This window comes from Poromitra crassiceps, assembly GCF_964638095.1.
Source record: "Poromitra crassiceps genome assembly, chromosome: 28".
Classification (NCBI taxonomy): domain Eukaryota; kingdom Metazoa; phylum Chordata; class Actinopteri; order Beryciformes; family Melamphaidae; genus Poromitra; species Poromitra crassiceps.
In genome coordinates this window covers 8,779,769-8,802,870 of record NC_139651.1, presented here as the reverse complement: position 1 = coordinate 8,802,870, position 23,102 = coordinate 8,779,769, and positions in this window count along the sequence as shown.

Sequence of the window (23,102 nt, the reverse complement as noted above, 5' to 3'; positions counted from 1 at the left end):
GTGGACTAATTCTAGGGCGCCTAGAACAGCCCTTTTCCCGCTTATCGATTATAGCGATGTTTGCAAAATAAACGGCACATTAAATTGATGTGAAGAAGGACATGGTCTTTTGTTGCAGCCTAGCTAAAGTGCTCATCTGTGAGGCCACGCCTCCTTTGATTGATTTTGGTGACATCATTGTGGTGCATTATGTTTCTGCACTGCTCTTCCCAGAAATCACCTGTCAATCAAACAGTGGGTCCAATATGTGGCACCCCCCCCCCCCCCCCTTGGATCTGTTGATGCAGTTTGAGTTACATAGGTGGCGCTCTTTTCTCTGTCTGTTTAGTCATGATGGCTATGTGTTTATTTAAATATATCCCCCACCAGCTGATGCCAAGACACCAGCTAGTCTTCCTGGGGTCCAGGCAGCAATATACATTAAATAACAGACGATCAATAGAATATACACAAATAGAATATACAAATAGCATAAACTAAAATACGTATATCATTAAAAACATGCCTCAGATAAAGAAAACAACACTAACGACCCAGTTCTTCCTCTGTTTATTCCAACAAACTTGCGCTGTTCTTGAGTCTTTGCATGAAGGTCAAGGCATTCACTGACTTCTACACTTCTATCTTAGCACTTTAGGAGCAGACTCGTTACAGAAGCTGGTAATTTGTCGCGTCTGAAGTGATGCAGAGACTGTATGGTAAATGTAGAGAGAGGCAGGGAGGGGGGCCGGCAGATCGAATGCTTTAGCTGTGTGTAATTGGACAGAGGTGCTGCAGGAGGAGGAGGCAGGTGTGTAGCAGCCATTGTTCTCTTTGATGGGATTATTTGCACCTCTCAATGCTGAAAAAACAGGTATCATCAGAAGGAAGGCAGTCATCTACATTTACAAAGGCTGGATTTACGTTTCCTTCTCTCTCTCTCTCTCTCTCTCTCTCTCTCTCTCTCTCTCTCTCCCCAGGTTCTGTAATTATAGCTGCTCTGTAATTAGGGGGCAGAGCTTCAGGACCAGGGTGATGACTGTCTACTTTGCACTTGGGAAAGTAGAAGGAGTCAAACTGGGGGGTGACGACTGTCTACTTTGCACTTGGGAAAGTAGAAGGAGTCAAACTGGGGGGTGACGACTGTCTACTTTGCACTTGGGAAAGTAGAAGGAGTCAAACTGGGGGGTGACGACTGTCTACTTTGCACTTGGGAAAGTAGAAGGAGTCAAACTGGGGGGTGACGACTGTCTACTTTGCACTTGGGAAAGTAGAAGGAGTCAAACTGGGGGGGTGACGACTGTCTACTTTGCACTTGGGAAAGTAGAAGGAGTCAAACTGGGGGGTGACGACTGTCTACTTTGCACTTGGGAAAGTAGAAGGAGTCAAACTGGGGGGTGACGACTGTCTACTTTGCACTTGGGAAAGTAGAAGGAGTCAAACTGGGGGGTGACGACTGTCTACTTTGCACTTGGGAAAGTAGAAGGAGTCAAACTGGGGGGTGACGACTGTCTACTTTGCACTTGGGAAAGTAGAAGGAGTCAAACTGGGGGGTGACGACTGTCTACTTTGCACTTGGGAAAGTAGAAGGAGTCAAACTGGGGGGGTGACGACTGTCTACTTTGCACTTGGGAAAGTAGAAGGAGTCAAACTGGGGGTTGGGGAGAAACTAACGTACAATATTCCTGTTTTGCTCAATCTCCGGGTTTAATAAGCTTGCTGATTAAGATCCTTGTCTCTTGTTTGAGTCAAATTAATCTAATGGATAATCCTGTATCAGACGTGGTTGGCGTCGGGTCGAAGAAAGTTCAGTGCGAGTAAAATCTTTTCAGTAGGATCCGATTATTCTATTATATCACTTCTTCATAAGTCTCAGTCTCTACCAACTACCATTTATTTGGTGCCTTTTTTTCAAAGCTCACTGTGTAGAATATGACTTGGCCTTACTGTGACGTTATCCAAATGATTATTCAATGAAAATCAGACAGTGGGTGCAGGGAGGAGGAAGCTGCTCAATAGTGTTGTGGTCTTACAGCCAATCACTTTGAGAGATGTGCAGTGTGTAGAAAGACACGCACAGCCAGGATTAAAGGCAGATTGCCTGGGTTACCTCTGGCTGAACTGTGTGTGTGTGTGTGTGTGTGTGGGTGTGTGTGTGTGTGTGCATTTACCGGTGTATGATTGTGCACACACACTTACTTCCCCTTCGTCGTCCACCACTTCTCAACCCCATTGCCCCCCGCAGCAGTTTTGTGTGTATGTGTGTGTGTGTGTGTGTGTGTGTGAAAAATGTGCAGTGTTAAAGGGAACTACGTACAGTACAGTATGTTGTTACAGTCCCTTGTTAGACCCTATCTGTCTGAATGCTTCAGCCCTCCAAGCAGGTACTAATCATCACTATAGAGAGCCAAAGTGGAACGTCACTTCCTGCTTCAGCACTGTACCAGAGATTTTCATCCGCCATTTCTTTTCCCATAGACATTTTGTAAAATGCTTATAAAAATAGTTTTACTTGTTCAAACCAAACGGTTCAGATATATTTAGGAACAGGAGAGATCACATAACATTTCACTCGTACCAAAACGTTAAAAAAAAATGCGGGTTTGAAGAAAATATTTTTTCGATGTTTTTTTTTAGTTTTGGTCCGGATGAAAGGTTCTATGGTGTCTCCCGATTCTAAATATAGCTGAACCGTTTGGTTTGACCAAGTAAAACTATTTTTATAGGCATTTTACGAAATGTCTATGGGAAAATAAATTGCAGAAGAAAATCTCTGGTACAGTGCTGAAGCAGGAAGTGACGTTCACTTTGCCTCTCTATACAGCTTTTGCAATCACAAGATCTAAAGGGCAAAAATAATGCTTTGCTACATGTATTGGTTAAGGCCTCAATATGCTTGTAGAAGTGCATCTGATAACAGATCAAAGCAGGACGACGTCGTCTATTCTAGTTCCCCAGAACTGGCCCATATTGGGAGGCTGTCAGTCAACCTAGGGGGGTGAGTAAAAGACAGGAAATAGCCCAGGTCCAGTAGATGGCGGTAATCGGACTATTTATGGATGCCGACCGCCATTAAACTGAACAGAAGAATGTCTTGCTGCAATTCTAACGTTAGCTAGCAGTTTAGTTTAGCTTACCTTCATGTGTGTATTCCCCAAACAGCAGTCTTTTGTCTCGCTGCCTTCATATCAGTCTCTTCTGACATAAAGACGGTCGTTTTCAGTTGTTTTTGAGAGAAATGACAGGCTCACGAGGCTCCTCCCACTAGGCCGGCCGCCGAGCGGCGGAATTTCCTTGGCGGCAAGCCGAGCAAGCTTCACTGAGCCCAGCCGGCCGTCGTGCCTCCTCCCGCTGTCTAAGCAGTTTGCTGCAGTACTGCTGCAGTACTGCCACAGCGGTGAAAGTGGGGACTTATGTTATTTATGTTTTCTTTGTTCTTTACAAAAGGCCTCCCTCACTGCTGCCACGGCAGCACAGCAGCACGTTGGAAATGTGGCAGTAAGACGGCATCAAATTAGATGAGTAACATCTGTATATGGAAATAGCCAATCTTCTCACTGATGGTCTCATCTGCTGATGTAGGTCATATACATAGAAGGCATCAGTATTTCATAACGAGTCAAAAGTTCCATGGGGGCTTTAATTGTACCTGTATAACAGGTTGCTGCGACTATTTTACTGGACAGAGTTTTTCACGTTCGCAGCGCGGCAGTTGCAGCTCGCCGGAAATGCTTGTGACAGGAGAGGGATCTCGCTGCGCTGAAATGAATTAAGATGAGGATCAGCATTGTACTATAGACCCTTTTCACGGGGGCCATTTTGTGTCAAAAAGGCAGAATAAACACAGGTGCAAGCAAAACACTGATGAGGGTTTCCAAATTCCAATCACGGAAGTTTGAAACCCTCATTAGTGTTTTGCTCGCACCTGTGTTTACCCTGTCTTTTCGACACAAAATGGCCCCCGTGAGAAGGGTCTATTGGCAACTGACCATGGAACTCGGGAGGCTGGGAATGAAATGAATTTAGAATTGTTGTTTTTTTATGAATGGAAATACAACTACTACTACTAGTGTTACTCCCACTACTATCCTTATGCCACTACTGCTGTTACTACTACTACTCTGCCGTACATAGATGAACAGCAGTAACTGCTTTCTTATAGGTTTTCGAGATCAAAATGTCAATAATGATATTATAACAATATTAATGTGAGATTTAGACTTGCATTAGCAAATTGACCCTGGTATATAAGCACAGGGTCAGGGTCTATCTATACCGTATATCAGCCTATAACACCAACAATATAGCTTTCATCTCACAGTCATGCGATCAAGCCAGAGATATAAGTGGCAGAAAAAGAAACATATGCTTAAGTCAGACGCATTTACTCCTGACCTTCCTTGCCAGGGTGCACTGCAGCTAAGCTGAGGGGATTTGCACCAGCTCAACATTTACACCATATGGATGCTTTATTACAGAGTAATGATGTCTTTCTCTCTCTCTCTCTCTCCTCACTTCTCGAACTAGAGATGATTTGAAAAAACCAAACTGCCGTATGTGTAACCAGGTGATTAGAGAGACTTAAGGGGGATTTAAGGGAATTCTACTGAGGAATGTAGAAGCATATTTTTTTGCTCACGTTATATGTGACTCGCTGTCACGTTCAGTCAGTGTCACCCTAACGATACCACAATATAGATGAATTAAATCAAATATGATTTACTAATAATATTCTTTTCACAAAACAAGCTTGCAACAAGGTGATTCAGTCAACAAAAGGAGATAACACCTGAACAAATCAAAACAGATTCAATTTAAAAAACACAATTGTAAGATATGAGATCTGTGTGTGTGTGTGTGTGTGTGTGTGTGTGTGTGTGTGTGTGTGTGTGTGTGTGTGTGTGTGTGTGTGTGTGTGTGTGTGTGTAGGGGTATCAACGGGTGCACTCACTGCTATGAAAACAAGGCATTCTTCACGCTGTTGTTGTTGAATATGTAATTGAACAGCTATGTTATGGATATGCTATACTAAAGCTAGTGTTGTGGTCATTATACACACTGGGGCAAATGGAAATGGAAAATAGTGATCAATTTCCTCACTAATTTCTTCATCTTTGCGAATGAGAATAATTGGATTTATATTGAAATGAGAGCCGGGCTGCTTATTGATTTTAGCTATTGCATATTAGCAGTGAATAATCAATGACGGGGGGGCTTCAGTGCTTATTAAACTGGAATGAGCTGGGCCGGGCATTTCTCATTTGTCAGCCAATGGCTGTTAATCTCATAACTGGTCGTCATGGTAATGCATCGTGGCCTAATAGCGCCATATTACTATTGACAGTGGGTCAAATTACAGTGGTCGCATCGATTAGTGCGGTGCATGAAATTTCATATGTTTGTGCAACAACGACCGCGGCTAATTGTCCCGACTATTGGCAATTCAGCAAGCAACCAAGCAAACCCTACAAATTATCAGTTAATGTAAATCCTGTACATTAATCTTATGGTAGTATATCATGTATTGTTGGCGTCATTATAGCATTATTTATTATGATATGGTGCCATGGGAAAGATCCAGTGGAAAAGTATAATATTGGGGGAAATGTTCACAGGGACAGTCCTGGAGAGGGTCAAAGAAATCCAAACTGTAGCTGCACAGTGATACTCAACTTGTGGCCCGGGGGCCAGATGCGGCCCGCGACAGGGTGCAGAGTGACCCCCCCCCCCCCCCCCCCCCGACCATTTTCTAATAATTTCACGTTCGTTTTTGTGAATTAGATTCTTAATTCACAATAAAAACTCACGTGAAATAAAGTTTGACTGAGCTCCAGCTAAATTGTCAAATACCGCCATCTGCTCGCTACCCAGGCACTTATGTATGTACTTAACCTAACTAACATTTTTTTCCAACATCGTATTTATTGTTTTCAATTAACACATTTAAACATCTATACAAATTACAATACAAACATCCCATACATATCCCACCTCCCTCCCCTCCCCACAATAGCACAACAGAAAAACAAACAAAACAAAGAAACACACCGACATACAGACCATGATTCTCCTGGGGGCTGACTAATTTAACTTACACTTTTTCAGTTACATCTGGACTCATGTACAGGTACATAGAATGGAATATAGAAGCAATAAAATGCAGATGAAAACAAAAACAGTCCATCTTTCAAACAGTCCCAGGCGCTTCCATCATGTCGGCCACATCTGTCCTCTCTAGATAACAAATGAAAGGGCCCCAAATGCTGGTAAACAATTCCTAACCTAACTAACTATCCGGTGTGCACAACATTGTCAGACTAAACTCCGGCCGACACCCCAAAAACCTACAATCTGCTACAGAATAATGTATACTGTTTGTTTATTAACTGGCCCCTGGCCTCCTATCATTTCACGAAAGTGGCCCCCGGGCAAAGCAAGTTGAGTATCCCTGCTGTAGCAGAAAAGAGAGCATTAGTAAAAGAATAATATCTGTCAGGCTAAAGGCAAATTAGAGCCGTTTCTTTACTTTCTTTATCGGTCCCTGAGAATTTCAGTCTCGGGGGAATTAATTACACGAGGGGGGGGGACGCTTTGCAAATGAATGCAAATGCAGTTGTGAAAATATAAGTGTGGGCTGAGTTTGGGACACTGGGACAAACAAACAGCTCCGCCGGAAAAAGAGAAGAAAGAGCCGGGCAATCTTAATTTATTAGCGATGTGCAGCATTTTTCACCTAGACGCCAAGGCAACTGGTCCGCGGAGGTTGAAATGAAGTGAGTGCTCTTCTCGAGTCGGGAGAGAGAGAGAGACAAAAGCGTCTCGGAAAAAGCAGCTGAGGTCCCCGTCTGGCACAGTGAGGTCAGCTATAGCCCAGCCAGCAGCACCCTGAGCTGAGCTGCAGTGTGCTGTGTGCAAATCAACTTGCTCCCCCCCCCCCCATTTCATTTCTCATGCACAGCGTTTGGAGCTCCCTCTTTTCATGAATGTAAGACCCTATCGTTGGCCCCTCCCCCTCTGAAAGGCCCTTGTGGTGACGAAGGTGACCTGCCACTGAGTAAAAAGGAGGACCTGCCATGAACTGAGTGTCAGCCATTAAATATGATTTCGGCCCCCTGAATGGTAACGCAAACACATTCAAACCCACAGCAACTCATTAAGGCCCGCGCATAATCTCTCTTTTCTCAAGCATAACAATGATTTCAGCTGGGGAAATGCTCTGCGTTTTTTGGTGCAGGCTGAAGCCATTGATTTGAGTTGCATTCAAAGTAATAAATCAAGTCCCAACTTCACATCCTGGGCCCATTTGCCTAATTCAGCGCCTCTCACCATACCGCTCAATTAGTTTAGAGGGAATATATTCAATACGCAAGCAATTCACTGACGACGCATAATAAATCCCATGGCTTTGGAGAGGGTCCAAAATAACCTTTTGCTATTATGCTGCCCTTTTTTTTAACTAACTGCAAAGGCAGTGCGAAAAGTGACCCTGGGCTGATGAAAAGTAACGGGGTCCGTTTCAAATCGACACTTTGTTGCGTTGTAAGTCTGGGCTGAAGCCCTGTATAAGTTTCAAATCGACACTTTGTTGCGTTGTAAGTCTGGGCTGAAGCCCTGTATAAGTTTCAAATCGACACTTTGTTGCGTTGTAAGACTGGGCTGAAGCCCTGTATAACTTTAAGCCGTTTTGGGATCATAAACTCATGACACTCTCCACGCGGTTTTAACTTCCATGTTCATACGGGCAAGTTGATCCCCCACTGGATCTGCGAGATCCCACTGGATCTGCGATGAGACCGCTCGGCAAGTGAGCGAGACGGAAAGCATCAAGGTGCTAAGCCTTTTCCCGTCTGATTCCTCTCTCCACGCACTCTCACTCCTTCATCTCCCTCTCTAAGACACGTGGGTCCCCCCAAAGGTCTATATTTTTCTTAATTATTATTTTGATTTCTTCTTAACAAAGTTTCCTTTCCAATTTCTATTGACTTTGCTTAAAAGCTTCCGCGCGGGGGGGGAGCTAGTGGCCCTGGTCTGGTAAGTGACAGGCCCCTGTGAGGACCAGGGGGAGAGGTGCAGGGAACAGCTGTGGCGAGGGGCTCTTAGTAGTCAGACCATTGTAATCTGCATTAACCACATTGCACGGGAGTGCACGGGGTCAAAGTCTTTAAGTGCCTGCAGGGATGGCTGCTTGTGGATTACATGTTATCGCTCCAAGACGCTGTAATAATTGTACAGTGTGCCCCTCCAGCTCGCTGCCTATATACACTCTTCACCTATGAGCATTGACATTATTATATAGTATTGGTGTTTTTTGAAGAGTCTTCATTGTCCTTTTGGGCCTCAGGAGAGGAAAGGTTGGGCCAAATTAAGGGGCTTATACAAGCTTATACAATGCAGTAGGCTACAAGAGGTAAAACAATACTTTAACGTAACCGAGCATAAGAAATGATGTAAACTCTCATTATGCAATGCGAAAATATATCTCCCATTGTGTGTTATTAATATAATTATGATTTTCTCATTGTGTATTAAGAAGATAATTATGATTTTCGACTTATGTCATAGGACATGTCAGTCAACAGTGTCTATAGCAGTTTCGGGATCAATGCTGAAGGAAATTGTTCTAGGTAACATTGGCTGGATTACGGTGATTTCCTGGAAGGTGTGCTGGCTGGCCCTGGACGAGCTTTGGCAGAAGGTGTCTCCTCAGATCTGATCTGCTGTACTGGGTCTTCCTTGACAGAGCATTGAAACAGCTGAGCAGCAGAGAGAACTACGGTAATGCTCTTACTGGCGTCTGTTCAAAGAAGAAGCCAAAACGACTTGCGCACTCTAAATCCCCCCCTGCAGATTTCAATACATTTTCCCCTCGTGCAGCGCAACATCTATCAAACAGAAATGGAGTGAAAATTATTTCAAAGAATTAATGAACACCCAAAAAAAAAAAAAAAAAAATCTTGATTTCTGCCGAGAGACTATGAATTATTTATGCCTACATTTCAGAGTGATTGAAATTGCAAATTAATCCCATTAACCTCTCTGATGGAAAGAATAAAAGCATATGTCTTGATGAATGTTTGCTGGGCCTGAATTTAGTGCTATTGAGAGCAGCTTTTCCCAGGCGAAGGAGCCCAGCAGACAGATTGTATGCCCGCGTCGCACGGAGCTTATATAGATCCTGGCCGTCTGCGTCTGAGTCTGTGTGGAGGAATGACACAAAGCTCAATGGAGGCGTCCGTCTCCCTGCCTGACACCCTGTCCGGTCCCGTCCCGGTACCTCGGGAGCCGGTGATGAATGTAGGCAGGGACCCTCCCCCCCCCCCCCCCCACATACATCTGACATTATTAACACAATATAAAATGTAATGGAGCGCTGCTCTGCCCCCCACCCCCCCCTGACGCGACGCAGTGAGGCACTGTGATTTATTCCCCACAGCCATGAAAGAGTAAGCGTGCCATTAAAAACACAGGTGTTTGGAGGCCGCCCTGCTCGCTCGGGGTCTGATCGATAACGCTAGCTCTTTTTTACATGGCCGCTGCGGCATCATACGCCATTAGTGAAAAAAGCCCTGATCTACTGAGGGACACGCCTCTGTCTAGATGGAGCATCTATGGGCTTGCATGGATGCATGCGCCCACATGCAGGGCCTACTCCACCAGTGTCGGGGGTAACTCCTTACAAAAGTAACATATTACATGTAATATATTACTTTTTGCAGTAACTCAGTAATACAACTTATTACCAATAGGATTTCAGTAATATTATACCAGTTACTTTGTCAAGTAACACAAGTTACAAATTGAGTAAAAAAAAATCCCCATCAAATCACATATTTAAATAAAGATACAATAATTTCCTGATCAAAAAGTGTGTTTTTATGCAAATAACCACTATAGATGACAATAACAAAGGAAAAGGACAACATTTCGAATTTTGGATTGTTTACTCTGACTTCAAGATGGTTGAAATTATTTTTCGCGATGGTTCCGGGGCAGCAATGTCATTTCTGCTGCTGCTGTTGTTTTGGTGAAAGTAATGCAAAAGTAGTGTAATAAGTAACGAGTTACTAGTCTACACTAACAGTAATATTGTAAAGTAATTAATTACTTTCAAAATGAAAGTAACTAGTAATATGTAGTATATGACATTTTGAAAGTAACTTGCCCAACACTGTACTCCACACACACACACACACACGACACAGGACACACACACACACACACACACACACACACACAGACAGGACACATCAGGACACACACACAACACACAGGACACACAATACACACACACACAGGACACACACACACACACACGACACAGGACACACACACAAAGAGGGCCTTGTTTACAGTGTCTCAACCTGCACTCACACATGATTCCACGGAGCTAATGCAGGAGGTAATGCACTATAAATGGCAACGGCTCTGATTGATACCTGCACTTAGAACAATTACTGGTTTAAAAAAACTTTGGGAAAAGAGACAAAAGTTCGCCACCAACTTTACCTGAGGGTTCACCTACTGAGCCCGGGAAGGTGATTTGTTAGTGTTTGTGTTGAGTGTGTTCCCGAGGCTATAAAGTGCCACACCGGCAGCAAATAAGGACTAATGCTCCAGTTCCAAATGAATACTTAGTACAACCTGTAAAGAATGTGCTGCCTCTGCCCCCTCATCATTACAAAGATCAACAAATGATCTATTCCAAAGCACTGTACAGTATATATATATATATATATATATATATATATATATATATATATATATACTGTATATAAATAAATAAATATATATGCTACTTCATATTTTTATATCTGTTAAATATAGAGTATCCACCTCATTCTGTCACACAAAGATGTCAATTTCCTGCTACCCTCTAGTCTATTAAAAACATTTTTTTTATTGATTTATGCATTTCTTGCAATGAAGCTGTTCAACATTACTGTATTCACATGAATATTTACATTAGCCATTGTATAAAAAAAAAAAATCTGAATTCATAACATATTATAGTCTAAAGCTATTGAATATCTTCTATTTTTCCACTGTTTAATACACTGAAGAAAGGATAATGAATGAACCTGTTAAACGCCACGTTCTCATGGCTCATTCCGATCCAGACGTTCTCATGGCTCATTCTGATCCAGGCATAAACATGTTTTGATTTCCATGCTAATTCAGAGATATTCAGGAGAGGTATGCAAAAAGTTTGTGAAGAGGAAGACCTTTGTCTCTGCTGATAAAATAAAAAGGAGATTATGAGGAGAGGAGAGGAGAGGAGAGGAGAGGAGAGGGGGGGGTGAAGGGTTGTCCTAAACTTCCTTGTCGCTGAGACTGCATTCCGGATGACATTTTAGTCAAGTTGGAAAAACAAACCCTCTATTGGGAGCAACCCCAGTGGAAATGCAGGCTGGTCTATCTCTGAAAGCAAAGTATTTGCATACGGCTATACAACAGACAGGGCATGCATAGATTTCAAATTGTGTCGTCAGCCATATTCATAGTTAAGAAGAAATGTTCCGAAAATATAGATAAAAAAAAATAATAATCAGAAAACCATGTTTTTTCTGTTGTTTTTCCTTGTTCCTTGTTGCTCTCTCTCTCTCTCTGACTTTCTGTCTCTCTCTCTCTCTCTCTCTCTCTCTCTCTCTCGCGCTTTCTGTCTCTCTCTCTCATTCTCAGTGCAACTGCCATGAAAATGAACTATTAATCTGTCTCCCAAAGGAACTCCTCATGCCAGAGGCAGGCCTGACAGGCGCAATACGACGGTTGTTGTGTGGTCAACAAACAATTTTCCTGGGCTTCACTGCCTTTCAAAAGGCACTTTTTCTTCCAGCCCCTGATCATGAGAAAAATGTCGTTGTCAAAGGTTTCTCTCCTTTTCTTCTCGCACAAAGATGTCAGATGGAGAGAGTTAGAATTTCCAAACATGTTAATCCGTGTGAGCGCGTAAACGCAGCCCCTTCCTCCACACACACACACACACACACACACACACACACACACACACACACACACACACACACACACACACACACACACACACACACACACACACACACACACACACACACACACAGTGTTTCAGAGTTCATTCAGCATGCTGGAAACTTCCTGTGCTCTTGAGCAACACAAGTGTGTCTTTGAGTTAGGATGCAATATGGCAACAAATTTTTTTTTGAAAGAATAGCGGATTATGAAGTTCCTTAATTCAGTCTAACGATTCATGTGTGCATAATTTGTTCTTTGTTCTCGCCTGTTTCGCAATGCTGTCCACAGTTTCATAAAACAAAAGAACACCTGTTGTGTAAAAATGGAAATACTGAATGGTTATGAAATTATTGCCAGTAATTTGAGGATTATAATGCAGAACTGGTTCTATTTGAAGCAGTTTTTTTCCCCCAACTTTATTAATATAGTTAGTTAATTAATTAATTAAAGTTTGATTTGAGTGTCTCCACTTTAATCTTGAAGCACGCAAAACTCATTCATCAGTTGTATCTTGTTCTTTTGGAGACTTGTATAAAATAGAGTGATCGCATCAAAAGAGCCTGTGTGGATGGATGGCTGCAGTGATGAGAGAGGAGGAGGGGCTGAGCAGACCATGGGAACTGACAGAGGGGGCTGTTCATCCGCTCTCTGACACGCCCCCAGTACCCCCCACCCCCCCTCCACAGGGCTGAGAGAGGTGGGCTGCCTCGCCCCGCAGAGAGACCACCTCTCTCCCCCTCCACAGGGCTGAGAGAGGTGGGCTGCCTCGCCCCGCAGAGAGACCCCCCCCCCCCCCTCCACAGGGCTGAGAGAGGTGGGCTGCCTCGCCCCGCAGAGAGACCACCTCTCTCCCCCTCCACAGGGCTGAGAGAGGTGGGCTGCCTCGCCCGCAGAGAGCCCACCTCTCCGCCCTCCACAGGGCTGAGAGGTGGGCTGCCTCGCCCGCAGAGAGCCCACCTCTCCCGCCTCCACAGGGCTGAGGGAGGTGGGCTGCCTCGCCCCGCAGAGAGCCCACCTCTCCCCCCTCCACAGGGCTGAGAGAGGTGGGCTGCCTCGCCCCGCAGAGAGACCACCTCTCCCCCCTCCACAGGGCTGAGGGAGGTGGGCTGCCTCGCCCCGCAGTGAGCCCACCTCTCCCCCCTCCACAGGGCTGAGGGAGGTGGGCCACAGAGAGACCACCTCTCCCCCCTCCACAGGGCTGAGAGAGGTGGGCTGCCTCGCCCGCAGAGAGACCACCTCTCCCCCATCCACAGGGCTGAGAGAGGTGGGCTGCCTCGCCCGCAGAGAGACCACCTCTGCTAGGGTAACCCCAGCCTTCACGTGACCTCCATCAGTCACGATACGTTACAGGCATAGTCTGTGACGTCACGTCCTCCTCGATCGCTCCCAGTGAGCCCCCCCCCCCCCCCCCCCCCTCTGCAGGGCTCAGAGGTGGACACCGCCCCGACACCGCTGCATCCGCCCATCATCATCCCTTCATCCCGCCCTCCTCCTCCTCCGCAGCCTCTCATCACCGCTCTTTCATGTCGTCACACACACACATCCCCGTGTCACAGCGCCGTCTGATTGATGAGGCCACTTTTGATAATGGCATCAGGAACCGGGGCGTCTGCCTTGTCATTAGATCCTATCAGAGCTGCCTTATTACAGCTGGGGAGGAACCCCGGGCGGACACACACACACACACACACACACACACACACACACAGGGAGGGCCCTCCGTGTGCAGATATGGCCACAGATAATGAAGCTGTGCTGTGCGTACTCTAATATACCTGGCTGGGTTAATCCATCCATCACGTCGCGTGTCAGAGTTCAATAAGCCCCCTCAGATCACATGAACCTCCCCACTGTCACTGTGACGGCTGCACTTCCTGCAGGGAGGAGACGGGGGCGACTGTCAGTCAGTCATCCTACAGACTGAAGTAGCATAGAGGGATTTTATCATACTAGAAATCTCGCGAGCTCGATTCCTAGACTCGGCCCCTGCGCGTGTGAGCTAAGCGGCCTCGCTCGCCCTGCAGCTCGCCTGCTGCGCGGGCTCGCATATGCAGCCCAGCCGCCGTGCGGCCTCGACCGCAGCTCGGCTGCTACTGTGGCTTTGCCTGCTCTATTGGCATGCGCAGCGCAGCGCACATTTGCCCAACTTTGCATCACTGATGACATCACAGTGGTTGAATGACGTCACTCAGCGCACAATTGCTCAACTTTGGCCTTGCACGCCGCTCGGTGGCTGCGTGGCCTCGCCAGTTCTATTGGCAGTGCACTTATTGCTAAACTTCGCATCATCGAGTGCTCGAGTGACATCACTGATGATGTCATAGACATTGTGACATGATGTCAGACATTGTGACATCATCAGTGGGACAAAAATGGAAACAGACACAGAGCCCACTTACTGGATGATGACGATGATATATATTATGACATACTATGGATATGTGATGTCATGTGTAGTACTAATATTGTTCCATTGCACTAGATGAGGCCTTGCTGACCTGTAGCCTGTGTATCGGGCTTTCTGTGACCCTCTGTAAGCTGTAAATATGGCCAAGACAACGTCCTCTCAACCAATCATGATTCAGGTACAGCCCACAAGGGTCTGACTGTCTCATCCTTACTAGCATACCCTGCATATCCTGAGGCTGAGGGAAAAATAAATCCATGTGTGGCAATAAAAAATATATAAAATGTAATTTATGCACGAAAATTAAAGATATTTAATTTGTTTTTATATATTTATTTCTTGATTTCTTTGTGCATAATTTATTGATTGACTGATTTGTTATCTCCGCGCTCGTCTTTGCCCGTCCGTCTGTTTGGCCGCAGGATATCGAAAACAATTCTGAGCAGATTTGCATGATGGGAACTTGGTAGAAAGGTTGGTGATGGGCCAAGGACGAACTGATTCACTTTCCACGCCCACCAGCCAAAAGGGGGCGTCGCAATGGCCGTGGCCAATCACAAAAAGGCGCTTAACTTTCAATTCACGCAACACCACGAAACTTTGTAAAAAAGGTTGGCGGAGGTATGCACTCAGTTTATTAATGTATTTATTTCCTTGTGCATTCATTTGTGGATGTATTTATTTCCCAATATCTTCTGTGCATTTATTAATTGATTGATTGATTGATTGATTGACAAGGGGTTGAGAGTCCATAGTCCATCGGCTATGAATGACTATTAGTGGTTGGAGTTATCTGTAAAGGTTTCTATTAATTCAAGACAATAGTGAGGTAATGATAAGAAGACAGCGGAGAGTGGGGCCCTGCAAGCCAGGATAAGAACCATACAATGCTCACAAAGCCCTGGGCTTTGCTCGGCGAAGAATAACTATGGTTTGAATTATGGATAGGTCTGAATAGTGTCTCTTCTCTACAGACGGCTGCACACATGAGGATCCCAGGGCCTGGATAATTGTATCGCTACTAACGAGTAAGGCCAATTAGGCATTTAAGTGTGCGGTAATCACTTGGACAGGAGAGATGAAGGGACCAGGGACGGGATAGAAAATCAGACCAGGGGACAAGTGAACACCGCCCCCTCTCTCTCTCCCGTACCGACAGCCATAATTAGACACAATACTGTATGTATCCGGATGAAAAGTCCCCCGCGGGGGTCGGGGGGCGGAGCAAACCTATGAGTATTTTCACCACTCCCGATCCGTTTCATTCACTCTTTGTTGCCCAAGAGGTTTGTAGGGCGAGTAACAAGAGAAAGGGGTGGTAGTGAAGGCTGCATAGCGAGCAAGCATACAACTTGAAGGCCGTGTGTGAAAACTCACGCATGTGAGATCAACGTGAACGTAGGGCAGAAGATACAAGCAAGGTTCTTCTCACATGAAGTGACAAGGTTGTCAGCACAATGTGATCACCTCACACAGTTGATTGTCACTCTCTGACTGAATCACCTTATATTATGGCCATTGCCAAAACTGCTGGTTTATTGGTGGAACCCAATGGTGGGATGAGGTAGCTTCACCGCGTTCATCTGAGGGTTGGAAAACAGACCAGAGTGTCATATAATTTTCAAGTAATTACAACATTTCTTAATATGATTTTGTCTTTTTTCCTCAAGATTCATCACTCCAGGCCTTTGCCATTCATTTTCTCCAGACATTAGAATTTGGAAAAAGACCAGACCATCTCATGACTATTTTCTCTGCTACTTGTTCTATAGATGTTTTCGCAGAATTGTGTTGCGAGGGAAAAGTTTGGAACTAGCTTATGTAGGCTACTCCTGTCAGTTATTATTGTACTAGTAAACACTGCAACAAGAATTTAGAACGTTGATGAGTTTATGGTTTGGTTAATTTGAAGCCACTCAGGTGGTTACCATCAGTAAACTGCACACATTGAAGAAAACAAGAGCAATAGCATAGCTATATATATATATAGCATAGCTATATATAGTATGCCTAACTGGTTGTGTTAGTTGAAACATTTAAAATGTAATGATACATCATTAGACTACATTGCTTTTCCTCTCACGATGATTCTGGACCATCTTTCGGAGGCCCACACTGCAGGAATGCAACCAGTAAGCCAACAACCTGTTACCCCCCGTTCATAGTGCGAGCAGCTTGTTGATGGATGGCTCCACAGAGGAGAGGTCATAAAGCATGATGTGCCATAGATTAGCCTCTCTGCCATTTACTGTGCAAAATATGATTTGGGCCAAAAATAAGCGCTATGTTGAAAGAATATACACAAGATATAACTACATTCTCTTCAAGAGCTTAAACTACATCCTCTAGCATCAACATTTTTACTTTACAGCACAGAATTATGCCACTCTATAGAGAGCCAACGTCACTTCCTGCTTCAGCACTGTAGGCTACCAGAGATTTTCATCCGCCATTCATTCTCCCATAGGCATTTCGTAAAATGGTTATAAAATTGTTTTACTTGTTCAAACCAAATGATGCAGATATATTTAGAGGAGAGATCGCATCACATTTCACTCAGACCAAAACGTAAAAAAATGCGGGTTTAAAGAAAATATAATATTTTATCGATGTTACAAGTGAAATGTTCTATGGTCTCTCCCGATTCTAAATATAGCTGAACCGTTTGGTTTGACCAAGTGAAACTATTTTTATAAGCATTTTACGAAATGTCTATGGGAAACTAAATTGCGGAAGAAAATCTCTGGTACAGTGCTGAAGCTTGAAGTGACGTTCACTTTGCCTCTATATATACATTATGTAGTGGTCTTCTTGAGCCAACCCTGTTACCACAATAAAATGTTAGTATTTTATGTTTCTGCAAACCATGGAAATGTTCAATAGAAATGTTTCTGAAACCAACATAAATTCCAAGGTTAATTTGAAAACGGTACGCAAATAAAACAACTTCGGTTATGGTTCGACAACTAAAATAACGAAAGTTGGTGAAGAGTTTGCCCTGGATGCTCAGCTCTACTTCTGCAATTAGTTGATTGTGTTGCTCACAGACGTGTGAATGCTGGGTTAGTGCTGCTCGGTTGTCATTATAGCCTCGTCCTATTCAAAGTATGCATCGCTGGATCTTTTATTGGATACACTAATTGCAGAGGCTGGGGAGGGAAAACTAACCACAATCAGATGACAGATGTAGGGCCTGAATTGATTCAAAAATACTGACACTTTTCTCTTTCATGAATACAAAAAAGAAAAATCCTATTTCAACTTCTCTGACCGCCAAAAATATTAAATCAGATTACATTAAAAAAAAAAATCCAAATGACAAAATAAACAAACAAAATAAATGAATACTATAAAACAAATTACAACGTAGCCTACATAACATTCCCTCGGTAGGCAGCATGAACTGTTTGAGGGTGCTGGTGGTGGTAACCATGTACCAACAGTGCAGACGGGTCATAAACTCCTCCAGACAAGCTGTCTGTCACAACATTTGTTTGCCAGATTACATTCCTTTCTGCCATTGAGAGAGGGGCAATAAAATAGTTCAATTCTCTAAGCGGGCGGCATCACTCTGGTGCTCTCTCAAACGGGCGGCAATATGTCCCCAGTCAAATATGTCGTCGGCACAATGGCGTATTGCTGAGGCCCTTTTTCCTCTCTGTTTTGGGCCCTTTTTTTAGAATTCAGCTAGGGGACAGCGGGGACAAAAGACCCGGGGAGGACGGTTCTATGAGGACTATCAATACATTTAAACAGGGCCATGCATTTTCCACCATAAAGTGGCTCCAAAAAGCAGGAGCGAGCCAATGGGAGGAGGAGGGGGGAGCTGCTTGATCAACCCCATAAAGGGGGGACCTCGGTTATGAAGCGGAGAAAAGAAAAAGAGGAAGAAAGAAAAGGGGAGAGAGAGAAAGAGAGAGAGAAAGAAAAGGGTCATGAGTGGCAGTTGATTTGCGGAGTTTCTGCGACCCCACAAAGGGGCCATGACATCATCAGGTATTGAAGTGAGAGACAAGGAAGAAGGGGTTCTTTAAAACGCTGCCCCCGCTTACCGAGGCTGTAATTACATTTGCGCTAAACATGCCCAAGTGCTCCTGTGCTGTGTGTGTGTGTGTGTGTGTGTGGGGGGGGGGTCATTTTCAGTGCTGGGGGGTGTCGGGCTGAATTAATCAGCTCTGTTTGCTGTGGGGACTCTTTACAACCAAAAAAATCTCTACCCGCATTTACTTATTCTGCAAAAAAAAACACAACAGTGTTCCGCTGTGTCCTCTGTTTGCTGCCAGGAGTGAATTTCCCTAACGTGCATTTGTCTCTTTGGACTGGCTATCCCTGTCAGCTGTGCCTATAATCCCACCCAGGAAATGCAAACTGTGTTAATGGCAGGAGAGAGAGAAAAAAAAAAAAAATGTTGTGCCCCCCCCCCCCTCTCTTACACCTCCCCTGCGCTGACCCCTCCCCAACTCCGAGCCCTTTTGCTTAGCAGCACTGCAGCGCGCATATAAAGCCCTTTGCAGTGCATGGTGGGTAGGCATGGCGTGAAGTGTACAAGGAAGGAATGCTATTAAGTAAGTTATGCACATAATGAATCTGAGCAATGCTTGGGAAAACTTCAGCGAACGTTTTATTCCGCATTCACTTTCGCCTATTTCTCAGTGAAAAGAGCAAGCCAAGTGGTGAATACAGTAAATCACTCTTTAGTTCTGCCAGGGCTGTTTTCAGCCCAGCTCCGTGCACCCCCCAAAGACTTCATTATCTACTTACAACTGCATGGTGAAGTCCACTCTCACGTCTGACTTTTCAATAGGCTCAAAATAGACACAATGTGTCTTCTTATTCGATAGTGGGTCAATATTAACACTGCAATGTAACAATATTGTAAAAAGTGCAAAAACAAAATCATTGCACTGTAGCGGATTGACTCAATCTAATAAGTGGTCGGCACCAGAGCAATTTTAGAGAGAGAGAGTGACGTCAGTGGAGGAGCAAAATGCGTGACTCATTAGCCAATGAACAGCCAGGAAGGGGTCTCGCGCTACTTTTGAATGCTAAAATAAAGCTGATAATGTACAATTTGATTAAAAAAAAAAAAAAAAAACTTTCAAAGTACAACACAAACTGTCCACTTTGCTGCAACTCGACAGTGCTGCTTAATCCAGAACCTTACTTCCTGGAACTTTTGAGAGTAAAAAAGGTTACATTGGAGTGAATGGAGATGTCGCGACTCTTCTATATACACGGCTCTGGGTGGGACTATGTTCTCAGACGTCAGGGGTAATACGAAACCAAGCATTCAGCAAATGCAGTTGTGGTGGTGACTGTGGTGTGATGTCAGGGTGACAAATTCACCAGGCTTATGATATCTGTTTCCTGGCTGCTACAGGAGCCAGCATGACGTCGTGGCCCGTCAGCATCCTGACAGAGCCACTGCGGCCGCAGCACACGGCACACTGCAGCCAAGCAGATCCAATTAGGCCACTTCCCCCACGATGACAGCGCTCTGCTGTCAGGTTGACACAGTGTAATATGATGAAATGATACAGAAGCTCTGTTGATTCAATCTGTGCCCTGCGGGACGCCACTGCCAACGAGCATACGGCTAGATGCTAATTCCAGACAGACACAGTGGGCTGAGTCACTGCGTAGGGTCTTATATCCAGCGCTCCCTGGGGGGGGGGGGGGGGACTGAAGTTAAGACCTTTGTCTACGCTATTGAATGTGCCTTTTTCACCACAGCTGTGTGTTTGTTTAGGGACACAACACACATGTTGCCACATTAAAGTTGTAATATACAGAGATGACAATAACAATGCATGCACTGTACAGTACATACATAAATAGGACTTGTTATACTGTATCAGTTTGTGATCATGTATTGATAGTATTCTGTTACATCACCACACGGCCATCTTGGTAGGAAAATAGCAGGTGATTGTAATCAATTAACAGGTGATTACAATCAATCAATCAAATGCTTGCGACCTCATGGTAATAATATGAATACTTGCCTCAAATAGGTTGTTTCAGTGATGTTCAGGATGTTTTGCGGAGTAGGCTATACAATTTCCAGTGGGAGCGTGGTCATATGGCCATCGTCATCATAGCTACAAGAGGGTTATGTGTAGTCGCAGACTGTAGTTCAATCATGGAAGACCAAATAAGGCATTAATAGAGCACCCCATGCTGTCATAACCCTCAGCCCAAATGACGTCACTAAATGACGTCTCCATCTCCGACGTCACCTTCTCCATGACGTCCCAAATGACATCAGTTATGACATCATAAATGACATCATAAATGACATCAGTTATGACATCATAAATGCCCTTCTCCCAAATGACATCAGTTATGACATCATAAATGACATCAGTTATGACATCATAAATGCCCTTCTCCTGGTACTATATAAAGCCCCCATCACCACAGCTTAAATCACACTTGTGCAGTCATCACTCACCTTGTGTCAGCATCACGCATTCATCCAGCATCTCCAGAGCAAAAAGCTTCATTCAGTCCAGCACCATGTCCGAGTCCGAAAACGAGCAGCAAAGTTTCAGCTCCACCGTGGACGCTTTCCTCCAGAGCACATTCAACGCCCCGGCCAGCCTCGGGCAAATCCCCAATCCCCAGGCTCCATCTCCGGGCGTCACAGGCGTCTCATGGGACGCTCCCCTCACCAGGGGCCGCGGCCTCAAAAGAAGATCCAACGTCAAGGAGGTCCTCGTCTCGCCTGGATCTCAGTCCGCACAGCACTCCGGAGGGCGCGGCCGCGGCAAAAGAGCCCAGAAGTCCACCTCCCCCGGATCTCAGTCCGCACAGCACTCCGGAGGCCGTGGCCGCAGCAAAAGAGCCCAGAAGTCCACCTCCAAGAAAGGCCCAGCGAAGCGCACCACGACCGCCGGCTCCTCGGCGGACGCGCCAAGGCTCCAGCCCCTCCAGGCCTCCAAGATCCCCTGATCGCAACGATGTCTTCACTGGTCGGGTCCCTCATCGACATCGATGCCCGGCCGAGGACGCTCGCGAGCCCCACGCTCCCCACGGCAGCAGCCCAAACAGCCCTGCCCCAGGTTTCAGGTCGTATCCCCCCTTTTCAGCCGGCATCTCTTCCGGCGGCCGCACTCATTGCAGGCCGGGTGCCAATCCCCGAGCAACTCTGCCCTGTTGCATACGGCCGCTTCCCTCTCCCGCGTCCGGTCGGGTATTATCAAACATGCATTTAGTCCCTGGTTTCAGTCAACGTTGCGGCATTGCTGCTGCACTCATTTCAGGCCGGGTGCCAATCCCTTAGCATACGGCATACGGCATACGGCCGCTTCCCTCTCCCGTGTCCATTCGGGTTTTAACAACATGCCTCTAGTCCCAGTTTCCAGTCAACCTTTTCTTTTTCATAGCATGGTTCCTCTCTTACGCATCCAATCCATCGATCCAATCCCAGTCATTTAGATAAAGTATAACCCTTGTAAACTTTTCCGGCCATGCTGAGTAGCGCGCTAGCTACCTGGCTAGCCACCGGCCTTCCATGCTATACTGCGCATGCGCGTGGCGGTCTAGCGTTGCCAAAGATGCGCATTGCAAATGCAAGATGCGACACTATCGTCTCCCGTCGCATGCTTCAGGCAAAATGGCGATAATCATCAGTTCTGCTGTTGCCGTCCTTCAAAATATAAGAAAATGTATAGCTCAGCGCTAGAGCGGACTGGCTTGAATGTGGGAAAGCGGGGTTCGAATCCCGTGTGCGCGCTGATATTTTAATTTAAGATCCTGGTGAAATATGGTCTAAATCTGAAAGTTCAATAAACGTCTGCAAATAGTGGGTGAAAAAACTTTCACTTTCAAATTTAAACGTCTTTTCAACCGAAAAATGCTCGCGGGTGGTTCTGGCTTCAGCATATGCTTGAATTAAGTTCTAGAGGTGAATGGTTGCAGAAAAGAGGCACCATGAGTTCCCTACTTTCTCCCAGTAGGGAATCGATCTTCCTCTACGAGATTTACTCTGGTATTGCAAATGCATACGAAGCTTCAGTCTCGATCATAAACAAAAGGTGCTCCTCCCAGTCCACCACGGCTTTAATGTGCAGTGCAGCATCACCCGGCTTTCCGTTATGCATAACTCGTCAGGTCAGCAGAGCTCATTCCCCGGTCACGGCGCAGTAGATTCAGCAGAGCACATCCCTGGTCACAGCACAGTGGCTACAGCAGAGCATATCCCGGCAGCGTTGCCAGACGTACGATAATTATCGTACCTGTACGAGAATTTTGACCTCTGTACGATGTACGATCAATAATCCCCAAATCCCCCAAACGTACGAGAATCTTATCATTTCGTGACACTTAGACGAATCCTACGTCTATCACTCTATCTGTTTATACAATCATCTCTTCAAACAAACATATTTGCAGCTAATACGTGCAGGGTGTTTTGTTGTTGTTGCAACGCAGGCTGAGACCACAGTGTTGAAAAATCATGTCAAGTCCAAAAAGTAGCCTGTGATCAGCGCAGCCCCCCGACATAGGCGCGCCGAAGGCACGCGCGCTGGGGAGGGGGCGTACGATAATTTCACTCCAAAAACGATAATTTTGACCCTCTGGTACGATAATTCAACATTTGCCATCTGGCAACACTGTATCCCGGTCACAGCAGTGGCTCAGCAGAGCATATCCCTGGGCACAGCTCAGTGGCTTCAGCAGAGCTCCTCCCCGGTCACAGCACAGTGGCTTCAGCAAAGCATAT